Below are 21308 nucleotides of genomic sequence, written 5' to 3' on the forward strand. Positions count from 1 at the left end.
TTTATTTCCCTGGATAGGTTTATTCCTAGTTATTCTTTTTGATTTGATGGTAAATGGGATTATTTACTTGATTTCTCTTTCTGATCTTTTGTTGTTAGTGTATAGAAATGCAAGAGATTTCTGTGTATTCATTTTGTATCCTGCAAGTTTACCAAATTAATTGATGAGCTCTAGTAGTTTTCTGATAGCATCTTTAGGATTTTCTATGTATAGTATCTACAAACAGTGACAGTTTATCTTCTTTTCCAATTTGTGTTCGTCTTATTTCTTTTTTCTTCTTGCTGTACCTAGGACTTCCAAAACTATGTTGAGCAAAGGTGGCTAGCACCACTTATTGAAGAGACTCTTTCACCATTGTATGTTCTTGCCTCCTTTGTCATAGATTGATTGACCATAGGTGTTCAGGTTTATTTCTGGGCTCTATTCCATTCCATTGATCTACGTGTCTGTTTTGGTGCCAACACTATATTTTTTTCATTACAATATCTTTGTAGTATAGTCTGAAGTCTGAGGAGTTATACCTCCAACTTTTTTCTTTTTTCTCAAGATTGACTTGGCAGTTATGGGTCTTTTATGGATCAGTAGAAATTTTAAGAGTATTTGCTCTAGTACTGTGAACAATGTCATGGGTTTGTTGTTGTTGTTGTTGTTTTTAATCATTCTGCCTTTTCTAGGGTCGCTCCTGTGGCATATGGAGGTTACCAGGCTAGGGGTCTAACCGGAGCTGTAGCTGCTGGCCTACACCACAGCCACAGCAACACGGGATCCGAGCCACGTCTGCAACCTACACCGCAGCTCATGGCAACGCCAGATTATTAACCCACTGAGCAAGGGCAGGGACCGAACCGGCAACCTCATGGTTCCTAGTCGGATTCGTTAACCACTGCGCCACAACGGGAACACCTGTCATGGGTATTTTGATAGGGATTGCATTAAATCTGTAGATGACTTGGATTGGAAGAATTAATATTGTTAAAATGATCATACTAACGAAGAGTGTGGATATCTTTCCATTTCTTTAAATCATTGAAGGAAATTGAAGATGATTCATACTTGCTGGAGTAGTATAGGTCTTTTTTTTTTTTTCTGCACCCATGGCATATGGAAGTTCCCAGGCCACAGATCAGATCTGAGCCACAGATACAAACTATGCCAAAGCTGCAACAATGCTGGATCCTTAACCCACTGTGCTGGGCTGGGAAATCAAACGTGCACCTAAGCAACACCCTGAGCCACTGTAGAGACAATGCCAAATCTTTAACCCACTGAACCACAGTGAGAACTCCCCTTTCATTTGCTTTTGGTGCAATTTCAAATGGGATTTTTTTAAACTTTATAATATTTTATTATTAGCGTGCAGAAATGAAAAATTTCTTTGAGTCTTAAATCCTATAACTTTGCTGAATTCATTTATTCTAGTAGTTCTTGGGTACAGACTTTAGGTTTCTCTATATAGAGTATTATATCATCTGCAAATAGTTTTACCTCTTCCCTTCCAATTTGGATACCTTTTCTTATCTGATTGCTGTGGCTAGGACTTCCGGTACTACATTAAGTAGAAGCAGTAGACAAATTCTTGAATTTAGAGGGAAGGCTTTCAGCTTTTCATCTCTGTGGGTTTGTCATAAATGAGTAGCCTTTACTATATTGTAATATGTTTTCTCTATATCCACTTTGAGAGTTTTTATCATGAATGAATGTTCAATATTTCTTTCTCTTCACTTAATGAGATAATCATGTGACTTTTATCTTTGTTTTTTTTAATGTGGTGTATCACATTGATTTGTGTATTTTGAACTATCCTTGTGACCCTGGAATAAATACAGCTTGATTGTGGTTTATGATCCATTGTTAAGGATTTTTGCATTCACATTCATAAAAGATATTGGCCTGTAATTTTTTGTAGTATCTTGGCCTGATTTTTATATCAGGATGATGGTGGCATTGTAGAATGAATTTGGGACTGTTACCCCTCTCAATTTTTGAGAATAGTTTGAGAAGCATAGGTACTAGTTCTTCTTTACATGTTGATAGGATTCCACATGAGGCTGTCCAGTCCTGGATTTTTGTTTGCAGAGTTTTTTAAAGTTACAAATTCAATCTCACCTCTGTGATAAGTCTGTTTAAATTGCCTGTTTCTTTTTAACTCAATCTTGGCATGCTGTATGCTTCTAGAAATTTGTACATTTCTTTTAGGTTGTCCAATTTGTTGATGTATAATTGTTCATAGTATTCTCTTGTAATTTTTGGTATCTCTGTTGTATCAGTTGCTATTTCTTTCATTTCTTACTTTATTTGGGTTCTGTCTCTTCTTCTCGAGTCTGGCAGGTTTATCTATTTTATGTTTTCCAAAACCAGCTCTTGCTTTCGTCTTTATTTTTTTGTCTCTTCTAGGGCCGAACCTGTGGCATATGGAGGTTCCCAGGCTAGAGGTCTAATTGGATCTGTAGCTGCTGGCCTATGCCACAACCACAGCAACATGGGATCCAAACCGTGTCTGTGACCTACACCATAGCTCACGGCAATGCTGGATCCTTAACCCACTGAGTGAGACCAGGGATTGAACCCTCAATCTCATGGTTCCTAGTTGGATTCGTTAACCACTGAGCCATGGCAGGAACTCAACTTTCATCTTTTTTATCGTTTTTTTTTTTTTTTGGACACCTAATTTCTTTATTTCCTCTATGAGCTTTTTTATTCCTTTTGCTGACTGTGAACTTGTTCTTATCTAATTCTTTTGGGTGGTAGGTTATACTAGCCTGTATTGCTATGAACTTCCCTCTTAGAACTGCTTTTGTTGCATCCCATTGTTTTGGAAACTTTTATTTCCATTTTTAAAGTCTCAAGGTATTGTCTCATTTCCTCTTTGATTTCTTCACTGATCCAGTAGTTTATAGTAGCATGTTGTATAGTCTGTGTTTGGTCTTTTCCCATTTTTCTTTCTGTAGTTTATCTCTAATTTCATACCATTGTGGTCATAAAAAAATGTTTGGTGTAATTCCTATTTTCTTAAATTTTGTTGAGGCTGTTTTATGACCTAGTATATGATCTATCTTGGAGAATGTTCCATTTACATGCAAAGAATGTGTATTCTGCTTTTTTGGGGATGTAATGTCCTGTAGATAGAAATTAAGTCCAATTGGTCTATCATGTTTAAGACCACCATTGCCTTATTAATTTTCTGTTTGGATAATCTGTCCATTGATGCCAGTGAAGACAAAGTCTCCTACTATTGTTTCATTATTGTAAATTTCCTCCTTTATGTCTGTTAGTATTTACTTTATATATTTAGGTGGTCCTGTATTGGGTGTGTATATGTTAACAAGTGTAATATTCTCATCCTGTATTGATTCCTTTAGTCATTATACAATGTCCTTCTTTTTCTTTTTTTTTTTTTTATTATTTTCCCACTGTACAGCAAGGGGGTCAGGTCATCCTTAGATGTATACATTGCAGTTACAGTTTTTTCCCCCACCCTTTCTTCTGTTGCGACATGAGTATTTAGACATAGTTCTCAATGCTATTCAGCAGGATCTCCTTATAAATCTATTCTAGGTTGTGTCTGATAAGCCCAAGCTCCCGATCCCTCCCACTCCCTCCCCCTCCCATCAGGCAACCACAAGTCTCTTCTCCAAGTCCATGATTTTCTTTTCTGAGGAGATGTTCATTTGTGCTGGATATTAGATTCCAGTTATAAGTGATATCATATGGTATTTGTCTTTGTCTTTCTGGCTCATTTCACTCAGTATGAGATTCTCTAGTTCCATCCATGTTGCTGCAAATGGCATGATGTCATCCTTTTTTATGGCTGAGTAGTATTCCATTGTGTATATATACCACCTCTTCCCAATCCAATCATCTGTCGATGGACATTTGGATTGTTTCCATGTCCTGGCTATTGTGAATAGTGCTGCAATGAACATGCGGGTGCATGTGTCTCTTTTAAGTAGAGCTTTGTCCGGATAGATGCCCAAGAGTGGGATTGCAGGGTCATATGGAAGTTCTATGTATAGATTTCTAAGGTATCTCCAAACTGTTCTCCATAGTGGCTGTACCAGTTGACATTCCCACCAGCAGTGCAGGAGGGTTCCCTTTTCTCCACAGCCCCTCCAGCACTTGTTATTTGTGGATTTATTAATGATGGCCATTCTGACTGGTGTGAGGTGGTATCTCATGGTAGTTTGGATTTGCATTTCTCTTATAATCAGCGATGTTGAGCATTTTTTCATGTGTTTGTTGGCCATCTGTATATCTTCCTTGGAGAAATGTCTATTCAGGTCTTTTGCCCATTTTTCCATTGATTGATTGGCTTTTTTGCTGTTGAGTTGTATAAGTTGCTTGTATATTCTAGAGATTAAGCCCTTGTCAGTTGCATCATTTGAAACTATTTTCTCCCATTCTGTAAGTTGTCTTTTTGTTTTCTTTTTGGTTTCCTTTGCTGTGCAAAAGCTTTTCAGTTTGATGAGGTCCCATCAAACTGGTTTATTTTTGCTCTAATTTCTATTGCTTTGGGAGACTGACCTGAGAAAATATTCATGATGTTGATGTCAGAGAGTGTTTTGCCTATGTTTTCTTCTAGAAGTTTGATGGTGTCCTGTCGTATATTTAAGTCTTTCAGCCATTTGGAGTTTATTTTTGTGCATGGTGTGAGGGTGTGTTCTAGTTTCATTGCTTTGCATACAGCTGTCCAGGTTTCCCAGCAATGCTTGCTGAATAGACTTTCCTTTTCCCATTTGATGTTCCTGCCTCCCTTGTCAAAGATTAATTGACCATAGGTGTCAGGGTTTATTTCCGGATTCTCTATTCTGTTCCATTGGTCTGTCTGTCTGTTTTGATACCAGTACCACACTGTTTTGATGACTGTGGCTTTGTAGTATTTCTTGAAGTCTGGGAGAGTTATGCCTCCTGCTTGGTTTTTGTTTCTCAGGATTGCTTTGGTGATTCTGGGTCTTTTGTGGTTCCATATAAATGTTTGGATTGTTTGTTCTAGTTCTGTGAACAATGTCATGGGTAATTTGATAGGGATTGCATTGAATCTGTAGATTGCTTTGGGTAGGATGGCCATTTTCACAATATTGATTTTTCCAATCCAGGAACATGGAATATCTTTCCATTTCTTTACATCTTCTTTGATTTCTTTGATTAAAGTTTTATAGTTCTCGGCATATAGGTCCTTTACCTCTTTGGTCAGGTGTATTCCGAGGTATTTGATTTTGTGAGGTACAATTTTAAAAGGTATCATTTTTTTGTATTCCTTTTCTAATGTTTCATTGCTGGTATACAGAAATGCAACTGACTTCTGAATGTTAATCTTATATCCTGCCACTTTGCTGAATTTATTAATCAGTTCAAGGAGTTTTGGGGTTGAGTCCTTAGGGTTTTCTAGGTATAGTATCATATCATCTGCATACAGTGACAGTTTGATCTCTTCTCTTCCTATATGGATGCCTTTTATTTCTTTTGTTTGTCTAATTGCTGTAGCTAAGACTTCCAAAACGATGTTGAAGAGCAGTGGTGAGAGTGGGCATCCCTGTCTTGTTCCAGATTTGAGTGAGAAGGCTTTCAGTTTTTCCCCATTGAGGATTATATTTGCTGTGGGTTTATCATAAATGGCTTTGATGATATTCAGGAATGTTCCCTCTATACCCACTTTGGCGAGGGTCTTGATCATGAATGGATGTTGAACTTTGTCAAATGCTTTTTCTGCGTTTATTGAGATGATCATATGATTTTTGACCTTTTTTTTGTTAATGTGGTGTATGATGCTGATTGATTTGCGTATGTTGAACCATCCTTGTGAACCTGGGATGAACCCAACCTGATCATGGTGTATAATTTTTTTGGTATGTTGTTGGATTCGGTTGGCTAAGAGTTTGTTGAGAATTTTTGCATCTATATTCATCAATGATATTGGGCGATAGTTTTCTTTTTTGGTGGTATCTCTGCCTGGTTTTGGAATGAGGGTGATGGTGGCCTCATAGAATGTCTTTGGGAGTATTCCTTCTTCTTCAACCTTTTGAAAGAGTTTAAGGAGGATGGGCAGCAGATCCTCTTTATATGTTTGATAAAATTCACCTGTGAAGCCATCTGGTCCTGGACTTTTATTTGTAGGGAGTGATTTTATGACCTCTTCAATTTCATTTCTAGTGATCGGTCTGTTCAGTTGGTCTGTTTCTGCTTGATTCAGTTTTGGCAAGCTGTAAGATTCTAGAAAATTGTCCATTTCTTCCAGATTGTCAAACTTGTTGCCATACAGTTGTTCATAGTATTCTCTTATGGTTTTTTGTATTTCTGCTGTATCCGTTGTGATTTCTCCTTTTTCATTTCTAATTTTGGTTATTTGGGTTCTTTCTCTCCTCTTTTTAGTGAGTCTGGCCAGGGGTTTGTCAATTTTGTTCACCTTTTCAAAGAACTAGCTCTTGGTTTTATTAATTTTCTCTATTGTTTTTTGAGTCTCTATTTTATTGATTTCTTCTTTGATCTTTATAATTTCCTTCCTTCTGCTGACTTTAGGACTTTTTTGTTCTTCTTTTTCTAATTTGTTTAGGTGGAGGGTTAAGTTGTCAATTTGGGATCTTTCTTCTTTTTTGAGAAAGGCCTGGATTGCTATAAATTTCCCTCTGAGCACTGCTTTCGCAGCATCCCATAGATTTTGAGAGGTTGTGTCTTCATTATCATTTGTTTCAAGGTAGTTTTTAATTTCCTTCTTGATTTCCTCATTGACCCATTGGTTTTTTAGTAGCATGTTGTTTAGTCTCCATGGAGTAGGTTTTTTCTCTTTGCTTTTCCCATGGTTGATTTCTAATTTCACGGCATTGTGGTCAGAGAAGATACTTGAGATAATTTCTACGCTCCTAAATTTATTGAGATTCGCTTTGTGTCCCAATATGTGGTCGATTCTTGAGAATGTTCCATGAGCATTTGAGAAGAATGTGTATTCTGCTTTTTTTGGATGTAGTGTCCTGAAGATATCAATTAAGTCTAACTTTTCTATTGTTTCCTTTAGGATCTCTGTTGCTTTATTGGTTTTCTGTCTAGAGGATCTGTCCATTGATGTGAGGGGGGTATTTAGGTCTCCTACTATGATTGTATTCTCATCAATATCTCCCTTTATGTCTGTTAATATTTGTTGTGTGTATCTGGGTGCTCCTGTATTTGGGGCATATATGTTGACAATAGTAACATCCTCTCCTTGGATGGATCCCTTAATCATTAAATAGTGTCCTTCTTTGTCTTTCTTTATGCCTTTTGTTTTAAAGTCTATTTTGTCTGATATGAGCGTTGCGACTCCTGCTTTTCTGTCATGTCTATTGGCGTGAAATATTTTTCCCCACCCTTTCACTTTCAATCTATATGTATCTTTTGTCCTAAGGTGAGTTTCTTGTAGGCAGCATATTGAAGGTTTTTGCCTTTTTATCCACTCAGCCACTCTGTGTCTTTTGACTGGGGCATTCAGTCCATTGACATTTAAGGTGATAATTGATAGATGATTATTTATTGCCATTTGAACCTCGTGTTCCAGTTGATTCTATGGTTCTCCATTTTTTTTTTTTTTTTGGTTGGATGGTCTCCTGTTATTATCTGCTTGAGTGGTTTTTTTTTTCATTTTTTGCAAATGCAATATTTGGTTTTTGCTTGTGATTGCCCTGTTTTTTAAGTATGTTAACCCCTTCCCATAAATGTGTGTTTTAGCCTGATGGTCCTGTAAGTTCAAACACTTCATTACTATATTAAAATTAAGAAGAGAGACATACATATAAACAAAAAGGGTTATTTACCTCCTGACATCCCTTGCCCACATTTTATGGTTTTGATGGATGACTCTTTTTTATTTTTTTCTTTTTAATTTTATTTTGTTTGAAGCATGTTCATGATTAAATCTGTATGCTGGCTTATTTGAGTGACTGCTCTCTGATTGCAGTTTCCTCAGTCCTAGTTCTTCCTCTTCTTCTTTTTTTTTTTTTTTTTTTCTTTTCTTTTTTCTTCCCTTTCCTTCCTTTCTTTTTGGTTTAGAGAAGCCCTTTCAATATTTCCTTTAACCTGTGTTTTGTGTTGCTGTATTCTTTAAGTTTTTGTTTGTTGGGAAGAATTTTTATTTCCCCTTCTATTTTAAATGATATTCTTGCTGGATAGAGTATTCTAGGTTGCATATTTTTTCCTTTTAGCACTTTAAATATCTCTTGCCATTCCCTCCTGGCCTGTAGTGTTTCTGTAGAGAAATCAGCTGATATTCTTATGGGGGTTCCCTTGTAGGTAACATTCTGTTTTTCTCTTGCTGCCTTGAGGATCCTCTCTTTATCACTAACTTTTGCCATTTTTATTATGATGTGTCTTGGTGTGGGTCTGTTTGGGTTCAGTTTGTTTGGGGCCCTCTGTGCTTCTTGTATCTTGAATCCAGTATCGTTTAGATTTGGGAAGTTTCCAGCAATAATTTCTTCAAATATATTTTCCATTCCCTTATCTTTTTCTACTCCTTCTGGAATTCCTATTATGCGTAGATTGGCCCGCTTTATATTATCCCATAGGTCTCTTATATTGCTTTCCAGTTTTTTGATTCGGTTTTCTGTCTGTTGACCAGATTGAGTGATTTCCATTATTCTATCTTCCATATCACTGATTTGTTCTTCTGCATTATTCATTCTGGTTTTTACTGCCCCTAGTTCAGTTTGCATCTCTGCAAATGAATGTTCTAGTTTTTCTTGGCTCCTCCTTATATTTTCTAGTTCCTTTCTGAGGGTATCTGCATTGCTGTTCATATCTTCTCTTAATTCCTTCAGTATTTTCACTATTTCTCTTTTGAACTCCAGGTCTGTCAGACTGCCGAGATCTGTTTCATTGTTGACTGTTTTAGGTGAGTTCTCCTGTTGGTTTGACTGGGAGTGGTTTCTCAGCTTCTTCATCTTGCTTGTTGTTTTCTTTCTCCTGAGGGAGTTGTACTCTCCGTGATCGGGTAGTGTTTGCCTTGTCACTGCCGTGGAATATTTCCTGAGGGCTGGCATTGTTGGTCAACCTTTTTTGAGGCAGTGTGGCTTTTCTGGAGTGTTGATGGGGCTAACAGTGTTTCTTTGAAGCAAAGGAGGACTTCCTGAGGGCAGACAGGACTGAGAGGTCCACACCGCGATGGTAGCAGATTTCACTTGGCCATGCAGAGCTTGCTCTGGTGTTTTTAGGCTGTGGGGTTCTTGCAGGGGGTTGGCGGTGTTGGGCAGCTGCTTTTTAGGGGTGCATCACCCCCTGGGGGCTGGAGCAGCTATCTGGGGCACTGAGAACCTGAGAGGTTCTTCCCTAGGGCAGCCCAACTCAGAAGGACAGCCTGAGAATGTAGGCGGATCTTTTCACAGTCTGGCTGAGCTTGTTGCAGCTTTTCTGGGCTACAGGGGGTCCTGCCTGGAGCTGGCAGTCCTATGCAGCTGGTCCACTAGAGCATCCCCCGGGGGCTTGGGCGGGTAGCAGGGCCGTTGGAAACCGAAGAGGCTCCTTCCCGGGGCAACCCGACTCAGAAAAACCATCCGAGAATTAGGCCGATCTATTCACAGCCTGGCTAAGCTTGTTCTAGCTTTTCTAGGCCGCAGGCCTTTTCTCGGGGGCTGGTGCTGTTTGGTGCTGCTCTGCGGAAGTGTAGCCCCTCCAAAGGGCAAGCAGGCCTGTGCAGGGACAGCCCCTGCGGTGGTAGGCTTCAGGCAATTGTTGAGGCCAGCCCTCCTGGATGGCAGGCAGCCCCAGGTCCGTGAGAGCGTAGGGCGTGGCGGGGGTGGGGGGAGGGGATGCACTGGGAAGCAGAGTTTTCAGCTAACTAGCGGGCCTGTAAGCTTGCTGTGGCTTGGGGGTATTCTATGGGGACCCACCCCTCAGCACGGGTGCAGACCAGGCTGTTCTCCCAGGTTCCCTCTGATGTGGCTTTCCCCTTCCCCACTCCTGGAGTATTGCTCCCTTCCTCTGCGACAGCTTTGTTTTCTAGTCTCCCAGGCAGTCTCTGCCCCATCAACTGGTTTCTAGACCTCCCAAGCAGTTTCCGCTCTGCCCCGCCCCCTAGCCCGGGGACTAATCTCTGGAGCTGAGGTCTCGGTACCCAGGCGGCGCCCTCCGGCCCTTTCTCGGGGACTAACCTTCTGCGGCAAGGTCTCGGTGCCCAGCCACCCTCCCAGGCGTCCCCCGGCCCTTTCTCAGGAATTAACCTTCTGCGGCGAGGTCTCGGTGCCCAGCCACCCTCCCAGGCGTCCCCCGGCCCTTTCTCAGGAATTAACCTTCTGCGGCGAGGTCTCGGTGTTCAGCCCCCACCCAGGCGTCCCCCGGCCCCCTCTCGGGGACTAACCTTCGGCGGCGAGGTCTCGTGCCCAGCCCCCACCCAGGCGTCCCCCGGCCCCCTCTCGGGGACTAACCTTCAGAGGCGAGGTCTCGGTGCCCAGCCCCCACCCAGGCATCTCAATTTTTGGTGACTCTGCCCGTAGTTCAGATGGTCCGTGGGGTTCTTGATCGGCTTTTCCGTACTCCAACTTACTGCTACACTCTTCTCTGCATCTGGAGATTCCTCCGGTTCGTTTGATCTTTCACCCGGTAGGTGACTTTCCAGGGTGCGGGATCCCTTTCTCCTCCGCAGTTCCCTTTCGGGAGCCCCCGTCTCGCTCGGATTCGCCTTCTCTCACTCTCCTCTTTTCTCCTGTTCTGCCCAATAATGTCACGAATTTCTTGCCGTTATTGGAGTTTAGGTTCCTCTGCCAGCGATTGGTTGCTGTTCTGTGCGAGTCATTTATTCTGTAGATGTGCTTTTTTTGTTGTGTTTGTGGGAGAGGGCGAGCGTGTCTTCCTACTCCTCCGCCATCTTGTCCTCTCCCTCCCTTCTTTTTCTTTATAGCCCTTTTTTTAAAAATCTTTTCTAGAGCCACACCTGCAGAATATGGATGTTCCCAGGCCAGGGGTCTAATCAGAACTGTGGCTGCTGGCCTATGCCAGAACCACAGCAACACAGGATCTGAGCCATGTCAGCGACCTACACCACAGCTCATGGCAACACCAGATCCTTAACCCACTGAGCAAGGCCAGGGATCAAACCTGCAACCTCATGGTTCCTAGTCGGATTCGTTAACCACTGAGCCACAATGGAAACTCCTATAGCCTTTGTTTTAAAGTCTACTTTGTTTGATGTGAGTACTGCTATCCCTACTTTCTTGTTTCCATTTGCATGAAATCTTTTTCTATCTTCTTCCATTTCATTCTGTGTGTCTTTCATTCTGAAGCAAGTCTCTTGTAGATAGCATATTGAAGGGTTTTGTTTTTAATCCTGTTAGCTGTCCTATGTCTTTGGATCAAAGCATTTAGTCCATCGAGATTTAAAATAATTACTGATAGGTATGTTTTTATTGCCATTTTATTACTTGTTTTCCAGGTCTTTTTGTAGTTCTTCTTTGTTCATTTCTTCTTTTTTGCTTCTCCCATTGTGGCTTAATGATTTTCTTTCGTAGTATGCTTGGGTGCCCTTATTTTTTATTTTTATCTATCTACTTTTTTTTTGCCCCATGCCCACAGCATGCAAAAATTCCAGGGCCAAGATTTAACCCTTGCCACAGTGAATACTATGCCAGATCCTTAAGCTGTTGAGCCACCAGGGAACTCCTACTGTAGGTTTTTGATTTGTGGTTACCATGGGGTTCATATGTGACCTGTAATTATACTTACTTTGATAGTCATTCAAATTTAAACACATTCTAAAAATCTACATTTTTACTCTTCTCCCCCTAATTTTTTGTTTCTGTCATATTTTTCACATTTATATTTATCCTTTTACACTTTATTGTGATTATAGTTGCTTTTATAGATTTTTTTCTTTTAATCTATATAGTGGCTTATTTAATCTTGAATCCTTGCTATATATTTGCTTTTCTTACAGGGATTTTCCCCTTCCTATATATCCTTTCCCATTTAAAGATGAGTCTTCAGCAATTCTTTTACAGTGGCCTTACTATTGGTGAATTCTTTGAGTTTTTGCTTGTCTGAGAAGTTCTTTATCTCTCCTTATATTCTCAATGATAATATTGCTGAGTAGAGTACTCCTAGCTTGTAGGTTTTTCCCTTGTAGGACTTTGAATATGTCATGTCACCCCCTCATGGCCTGCAAAGTTTCTGCAGAGAAATCATCTGATAACCTGTGGGAGTTCCCTTGTAGATGACTCTTGTTGCCTTTGAAATCCTCTATTTATCTTAACTTTGCCATTTTAATTATGGTATGTCTTGCTGTGGGTCTGTTTGGGTTCATCTTGTTTGAGACCTTCTGTGATTCCTTTGCTTGAATATCTGTTTCCTTCTTTAGGTTTGGCAAGTTTTAAGCCATAATTCCTTAGAATACATTTTTGATCCTCTTCTCTCTTCTTCTGGAATCCTTATAATGCAAATTATGGCATGTTTTATTTTATACCACAGATCTTGTATGCTTCTTTCTTTTTTGTTATTATTTATTTATTTGCTTTTTAGGGCTGCACCTGTGGCATATGGAGATTCCCAGGCTAGGGGTCTAATTGGAACTACAGCTGCCAGCCTATGCCACAGCCACTATAATGTCAGATCTGAGCCACATCTGCAAACTACACCACAGCTCATGGCAATGCCAGATCCTTAACCCACTGAGCAAGTCCAGGGATCAAACCCACAGCCTCATGGTTCCTAGTTGGATTCGTTTTCACTGTGCCACGATGGGAACTCCCTTTTTTTTTTTTTAAAAAAATTTTGCTTTCTATCTGCCATTCTGATTGAGTGATTTCTATTATTCTGTCTTCAGATCACTTACCCATTCTTCTGTGTCATTTAGTCTTCTATTATTGCTTCTAGAGTCCTTTTTAACCCCAGTTATTGAATTACCTATTTTTGATTAGGTCTTTTTATTTTATAGTTCCTTATTAAAATGATCAGTGATTAGATCAATTATCTTTCTTAACTCGGTTATCAGTTTTATTACTATTTTGCATTCGTAAGTACTCTATCTCTTTCACTATTTTTTTCCCAAGGCTTTTCTCTTTCAATTGGGAGTAGTTCCTCTGCCTTTTTATTTTATCTAATTTTCTTTTGCTATGAATTTAAGTGACACAGTTACCTACTATGGTCTTGAGGGGGTGTTCCTATGTGGGAGTACCCCTATGTAGACTGAGCATATACAGTGCCTTTGGTGGGAGGGCTGGACTTGATGTGGACATTAGTCATGTCTTTCTTTGGGGTATGCCGGCAGCCTTTACCTTGGTAGGGGGTGTAGGTGGTGATGGAGGAGCTGGAGCCTATGCAGGGTGTGAGGTGTGACTTCCTTTCTTCTCAGTGGCAGTTGTGGCCCTATGATGGGAAAGGTCTGCTCCAAAGTTGCTGGAGTGGAATCCCTGAGAGATAGGCTGAAGCTGACTCTGTTCAAGTTTGTGTTTTTTCCTTTCATGCTGGGTCCTTTTCTCCAAAGGAGGCTATAGCTGAAGCCAGTGGGGCTGTATGCTCATGAAAGTCTGATGCCCTGCCTGGGCTGTCTGTGGCTCCATTCAGATGCAGCCTCTGGTCATGTCTTTTCCTCTGTTGTGGCCACCCCAGATTTAGTGTTAGGCTGTGGTGTTGAGCAAGCAGGTCCGGGGTGTTCACTCAGCTTGCACTGGGGAGTATAGCAAGGTAGCTGCTGCTAGGGCAGATCTCTGAATGGAATCTAGTTTTCTCCAGTTTTTCTTTCTGTTCCAACATTTCTCTCAGCAGCCAAGGGGGCTTGTCTCCTCTATGAAGGACCCCAGGACTGAACTGCTGAGTCTGTGGCTTGACCCGCTCACTCTCCAAGGTGAGTGTTCACCTGTGCCATTGCCTTTTTCCTCTTAAGCCCCTGTCAGTGGCACAGATGCTGACATGATTCTCTTCCTACTATACTACCTGATTACAAGTGAATATTTCTTATGACTTTGTATAGAAGTCATCCTGCTAGTTTTCAGTGAGGATAATTCTACATGTACATGTAATTTTTGATGTATTTGTGTGAAGAGGTGAGCTCCACATCCTTTTATTCCACCATCTTGAGGTCCCTCTGTCCTTCTTTATTTTGATGCTCATATTGTCCCATATTTGGCCAATGGGAGCCACCATAAGCTAGATTCTGTGTCCTTTGAGCATCTTCTTTCTGGTACAAGACATCCCAGGCTCATCTTGAACTTTCTCTGATTTAGCCCTGAAATTACCCATTTCTTCAAGAATTCCTGGTTTCTTTAAGTCTGATCAGCAAGCATTTTCTGGAAAGGGCTGGATAGTAAATATTTTAGGCTTTGTGCGCCTGGGAGCTGTGTCATGACTACTTAACTCTGCTGCTAGAGTGTAAAAGCAGCCATAGATAATATATGATTGAATGGGCATGGTTTATGGCCAATAAAACTTTATAAAACCAGGCAGTGGGCCAGACTGGCCTGCTGTTTGCTAACCTCTCTCTTGAGTGAATGATGGCATTTAATTTTGATTGAGATATAATTAAAATATTAGTTTTAGATGTATAATATAGTAAGTTCATATATGTACATTGCAAAATAATTACCACCGTTTAAGTTTAGTTAATATCACCTCACAGTTACAATTTTTGTGTGTGTGATGAGAATTTTTATGACCCACTTGTAGCGACTTTCAAATATACAGTACAGTATTGTTAGCTATAGTCATCATGCTGGACATTATATGCCCGAGACTTACTTATCTTATAATTGGAAGTCAGTACCTTTTGAGGATGATATTCAGAAACCAAGATCTGGAACTTTAGCATACTCATTGCTACTACGATAATCTTGATTCTAGGTTCTTACAAGAAACAGAGACGCATATACACACACAGCTTAATCAATTTATATACTCTAAAAGACATGAGTTCACACTGGAACCTTTAACTACTCCAATTCAACACCTAAGGATTATTTCTAACCTTCTCCCTTTCCATGTTTGAGCAATAATGAGAGCCAGAGAAAGGATTTACAGTCTGTTTGTATTAGCTAATCTTCCGATCATGCCGAGCACCTTCTTGGCTCCATGCCAGCTCTCCAGCCCCATCTTCTTGTTCCCATCACTTCCTCGGCCCCATATTTTGTCTTCAAGGAAAGGAGCTCCATGTAGTTTTCATTTGCATTTATCTTATAAGCGAGGAGGATAATCTTAAGTATTTAAGAGCCATTGCCTTTTGTTTTTTGTGAATTGTATGTTCATATACATTGCCCAGTTTTTCTACTGGATTACTCTCAGTACATACACTTTGTTGATTTTTTTCCACTGGATTCATTGGTCGTTTTATTATTATTACTCTATAGGAACTCTTCTATCTTTTTCATGAAATATTTAATTCCTCAAAATGGAAACTAAACCAGCTTACAGGAAACGAAGACTGGGAAAAATACAAAGAAAAGTAGTGACAAACTATTAGCTTATAATTTCCATCTGAATTGAAAAGGCACTCAAGTTAGTAATTACAAAGCTCATTGAAAATTTTCACCTTGTAATGGATTTCCTCTGCTAACAAAATTCAAAACTACTAGAGGTTAACAGAAAGGTCTTGGCAAGATAGGGAAAGTAATGTTGGTGTGGCTCCTTATATAGCCCTTCAGAAATGTATTTTTATGTAATTTATAAAGCTCTAAATTTATAAGCTCTTGCTGAATTTGCTTGTTTTGCTAGCTAGCTTAGCTCTGGAGGTGTTAAGATGCCCTGTGTACTCTCAATACCCATCAAAAACAATTTTACTGGATTATGACAGACACATCTTGGCTCTATAGCCAGTGGCTACAGTGACCACTTCACAAATCAGGCAATATCTAGTTTACAGTCTTCTGATGATAAGCAGCTTCCTTAGAAACTCATCTGTAATATGGTCATCTAAGGACTAAGGGTAAACATTTCCAGAAACCTCGGAGGGTGGGCACTAAGCATTCCACTCTTCCCCCTGCCACAATCCATAGTACCGGTGTTTCCTGGAGGGCAGCTCTTATGCATGCCTGGTGCTCAGGGGAGCTAGTATTCCTGAGGCCCACAAACCATAACAATTGGAGAACATTCTTGTCAGGCTCCCAGCCCCAGAGCACTGCACAGACAGAAACACACTCTCCGTCTTTCTGTGAAAGAGGCCTATTTGCTTGCTCTGGAGCTTTCACCTGAGGGGCAGACTTCAGGTTTGGCACACGTCTAGAGATTACAGAGGTGCTTTCAGGGAATGTAGGCCAGGGGACACTACCCTTGTGCTTGCCTGCTGCCTCATTACAGCTAGCTCACCTCTATGTTCCAGAAGGAAGCTTATATTCTCATCAATGTGATATACCACATTAACAAAGTAAAGGACAAAAATCATTGTGGCCATCTCAATAGATGCATAAAAAGCTTTTGACAAAATTCAACATATATTTATAAAAACTCTCAAAGTAGGTATAGAAAGACTATGCTTCAACATAATAGAGGTCATATATGATATGCTTACAGCTAGCATCATACTCAATTTTAAAGGAAAGCCTTATAGCTGTTTACTATTAAGAACAAGAATGCCAACTCTTGCCAGTTTTATTCAACTTACAATACTGGAAATCCTAGCTAGCTATAGAAAATAGGCAAGAAAGAGAAATAAGTCACCCAAATTGGAAAGGAAAAAGGAAAATCATCACTATTTCAGATGTCATATTTTATATAGAAAATCCTAAAGGCTCTACCAAAAACCTGTTAGAAATAATATGTTCAGTGATATTATAGGGTATAAAATAAATAGAAAAATATCTGTTGTATATCTTTTTTTTTTTTTTGCCATATCCACAGCATGTGGAAGTTCCTGAGCCAAGAATCGAACCTGCACTGCATTTGCAATCTGTACCATAGCCACGGCAACACTGCTCAATAATATTGTAATGACATTGGGCAGTGATGGTAACTAGAGTTAGCATGGTGATCATTTCATAATATGTTAATATCAAATCATGACACACTTGAAACTAACATAATATTGTACATAAACTATTGCAATAAAAAAGTCCATACTACCTAAAGCAATCTACAGATTCAATACAAGTTCTATCAAAATTCCAATGGCATTTTTCACATATTTAGAATCAACAGTCCTGAAATTTTTAAGGCAGCACAGAAGACCCAGAATAGACAATGCAATCTTGAGAAGAGCAAAGCTGGAAGTATCATGATCTTTGACTTAAAACTATACTACAAAGCTACCATAATCAAAACAGTATTTCATAAAACCATTCACATAGATTAATGAAACAGAATAAAGAGCCTAGAAAGAAACCCACCCTTATATTGTCATTAACTTACAACAAAAAGAATAATATACAATGGAGAAAAGACAGTCTCTCCAATAAATGGCTTTGGGAAAACGGAACTGCCATGCACAAAAGCATGAAACCATACCACTATTTTACACAATACACAAAAATTAACTCAAAAAGTATTAATGACTTGAATGTAAAACCAGAGACCATAAAAGCTCTGGAAGAAAAAATAGGTGGTAAGCTCCTTGACGTTGGTCTTGGCAATGATTATTTGCTATAGTCATCAAAAGAGTATGACAGTAGCACAAAAACAGATGAATCAATGGAACATAATATAAGCATGAGTTTTTCTTCTGTGCTCTAAGGTCAATCAATCTATGACAAAGCAGACAAGAATATACAATGGGAAAAGACAGTATCCCCAATAAGTGCTGCTGGGAAAACTAGACAACTACATGTAAATGAATAACACCATACCACATACAAAAGGTAAAGTGTTTTAAGGACCTAAATGTAAGACAGGAAACCATAAAACTCCTAGAAACATAGGCAGAACACTCTTTGACATAAACTGTAGCCATAAATTTTTGGACCTGTCTCCTAAAGCAAAGGAAACAAAAGCAAAAATAAACAACTAGAATCTAATTAAACTTAAAAGCTTTTGGAGAGCAAAGGAATCCATTGATGAAATAAAAAGACAGCCTGCTCAATGAGAAAAATATTTTCAAGTGATGACCGATATGGGCTTAATACCCAAAATACACAAACAGCTCATGCAAATCAATATAAAAAAAAAAAAAAGTGGGCAGAAGACCAGAATAGACATTTCTCCAAAGAAGACATCCAGATGGCCAACAGGCACTGAAAAAGATGCTCATTATTGTCAATCATCAGGGAAATGCAAATCAAAACCACCAGGAGGTATCACCTTACACCTGTCAGAATGCATATTATCAACAAGAACACAAATAACAAATGTTGGTGAGGATGTGGAGAAAACAGAATACTTTTACACTGCTGGTGGGAATGTAAATTGGTGCAGGTACTGTTGAAAACAATATGGAGTTTTCAACAAAAACAGAACCACCATATGATCCAGGAATTCCACTCTGGGTATTCATCCACAGAAAATAAGAACAGTGTTTGAAAAGATATATGTACCCCCATGTTCACTGCAGCATTATTCACAATAGCCAAGCCATGGAAACAAATGTTCGAGAGATGAATAAATGAAATGTGATATATGTATACAATGGAACATTATTCAGCTGTAATAAAGAATTAAATCTTATCTTTTGTGACAACATGGATGAAACTTGAAGGCATTATACTAGGTGAAATAAGATAGAAAAAGGTAAATACCATATGAACTTAAATATGGTATCAAAAAAAACCAATCAAACAAAAAAAATCCAAGCTCATGGAAACAGAACAGATTAGTGGTTGCCAGAGACAGGGGGCTGGAAAGTGGGTGAAGGGGGTCCAAAGGTACAAATTTTTACCCCCTCAGACACGGCTCAGATCTGTGATTGCTGTGGCCATGGTGTAGGCTGGCAGCTATTGCTCTGATTCACCCGCTGTCTGGGAATTTCCATATGCCGCAGGTGCACCCCTAAAAAGCAAACAAAACAAAAACCAAAAACGAAAAATACTTCCCTTCAGTCATGCCATCCAACTAAGATTTATTTCTCTTCAAGGGCTCTTATGCTTCCCCCACCCTGATTTATCTTTCTGGGAGTGAAATCAATGGCCTGTCTAAAATATTTGTTTTGTAAAAATAATTCTCAGTCTTGATCAACGATAGGAAGTGTCTGGGTGACCTAGGACATCATCCACTACGCCTCAGGAGTGAAGTACTTTTTTTCTACTACTGAGAGCATTTAGCTATCAGTCTTAATGTCTTGCCTTAAGAGAGCGCCTTGCCTGAGGGCACAGGCCCTTCCTAGAATGGTCCACATTTAATGACTGATTATCCTACTCTTTCAAGCCTCCACCCCTTTGGCCCAAGTCTAAACAGCTATAAGGAGGAAGTTCCCTTGTGGTGCAGTGGGTTAAGGATCCACAGTTGGTGCAGCTGTGGCACAGGCTGCAACTGTGGTGTGGGTTTGATCCCTGGTCCAGGAACTTCTACATGCCATGGGTGTGGCCAAAAAAAACCACTCCAAACAAAACAGCAAGGGGTCATCTCAACATCAGAGAGTCCCGTGGAACCAGGCAAGGTCTCTGTATAAATCACAAGGTAGTCTAAATTACCACTCTGACAAATTCTTCTTTCTGTTTATTCCTTCCATGTATATTCACTTTAAGAGCAACATTTAAACTACCTGCATGCTCTTATTTGTCTCAGAGGTGGCTTCCTGAGGATCCAACCTGCAATAGTTAGTGCCAGGAATGATCCAAGTTAATGCTAAGGAAGGATTCTGAGGCTGAATTATCACCAGCCAGTTGGCCATGAGGACCCTACTCCCAGGTTCATGTTCATCCAGAACCTCAGGATCTGGTCTTATTTGGAAATAGGTCGTTGCAAATACAAATTGGTAAGGATTAAGATGAGATCATAGTGGATTAGTGTGGGCCCTAAATCCAATAACTGGTGTCTCTATAATCCAAGAGGACACAGAGGAGAAGGCCCTGGGACGATGAGGTCAGAGATTGGAGTGATGCTACCATAAGCCAAGGAGAACCTGTAGCCACAAGAAGCTGGGAGAGGCAAGGAAGCATTCTTTCCTGGAGCCCCTTCAGAGGGAGTATAGCCCTATTGGCATATGAACTATGGACTTCTAGCCTCCACAATTATGAAAGAATAAATTCCTCTGTTTTAAGCCACTCGGTTTGTGTGCAATTGTTACAGCGGCTCTAGGAAACTAGTACAGACTGCATCACTGACGATGGGCAGAGTACTGATAACCTTTAAAAAATTCAACTGTGTGCCAGGAGTTGACATTGTTAGAATGTTCACTGATGGTGAAGTGTAAGGAAATGAACTAACAGGTGCACTGTATCAGGTATTTGAGAAGTATGGGGAAATACTAATCATATGTACAGTGGAATTACATGGCTCCTGCTAAATGAAATTTAAAACAACAAAAAAGCTATCCAGCAATCCCACTCCTGGGCATATATCCAGATAAAACATTCATTAAAAAAGATACATGCACCGCTATGTTCATAGCTCTATTTACAATAGCCAAGACATGGAAACAACAACCTAAATGTCCATTGATAGATGAATGGATTAAGAATATGTGGTGCATATACATAATGGAATACTACTCAGCCATAACAAGAACAAAATAATGCCATTTGCAGCAACATGGATGCAACCAGAATTTCTCACACTCGAAGTGAAGTCAGAAAGAGAAAGACAAATACCATATGATATCATTTATATGCAAAATCTGAAATATGGCACAAATGAACCTATCTACAGAACAGAAATAGACTCACAGACATGAAGAACAGACTTGTGATTGCCAAAGGGGTGAGGAGAGGGAGAGGAATGGACTGGGAGTTTGGGGTTAGTAAACGCAAACTATTACATTTAGAGTGGATAAGCAATGAGGTCCTGCTGTATGGCACAGGGAACTATATCTAGTCTCTTGGGATAGAAGATAATATGAGGAAAAGAATGTATGTATATGTATGACTGGGTCTCTTTGCTATACAGCAGAAATTGACAGAACATTGTAAATCAACTGTGCTTTAATAAATTTAAAAAAAAAGTTGAGAATGTTTAATCAATAATTAAAGGCTGTGAAAGCCAGAAATTTTCTTGATAGTATCTAAAAAAGGCTCTTTTCTTCTTTACCAGAAAGCAGAGAAAGTGGAGGACCAGACCCTGGACTTAATCATAAATGTAGCAGAACTCAAAGGAAGGTTCAGTTCTCAGCTAGGCAAGTAAGCAATGCCAAGTTTAGGGTCCTGATTGGGACAGAATAGAGTCACTCTCAAATCCACAGATCCCTGAAATCTATGAACTTGCAGAACTTATTCAGTCTTTCCCATTAAAGACTAATGAGGCTCATGATGGCATAGGACCCCAACCCCTCTCCAGATCTACACTCAGACAATTAC

At 39.8% G+C, this 21308-nt stretch overlaps 1 pseudogene; it reads right to left on the bottom strand.

Annotated features, from left to right (window-relative positions):
• Positions 1–16315, bottom strand: part of LOC100624092 (mitochondrial coenzyme A transporter SLC25A16 pseudogene) — a 29027-nt pseudogene extending 12712 nt beyond the window's left edge.
• Between the last annotated feature and the right edge of the window lie 4993 nt (positions 16316–21308).

This window comes from Sus scrofa, chromosome 8 (genome assembly GCF_054392235.1).
Source record: "Sus scrofa isolate SSC_HxYL_T2T_F1_AM1 chromosome 8, Sscrofa_HxYL_maternal_Yorkshire_Landrace_v2.0, whole genome shotgun sequence".
In the NCBI taxonomy this organism is placed as follows: domain Eukaryota; kingdom Metazoa; phylum Chordata; class Mammalia; order Artiodactyla; family Suidae; genus Sus; species Sus scrofa.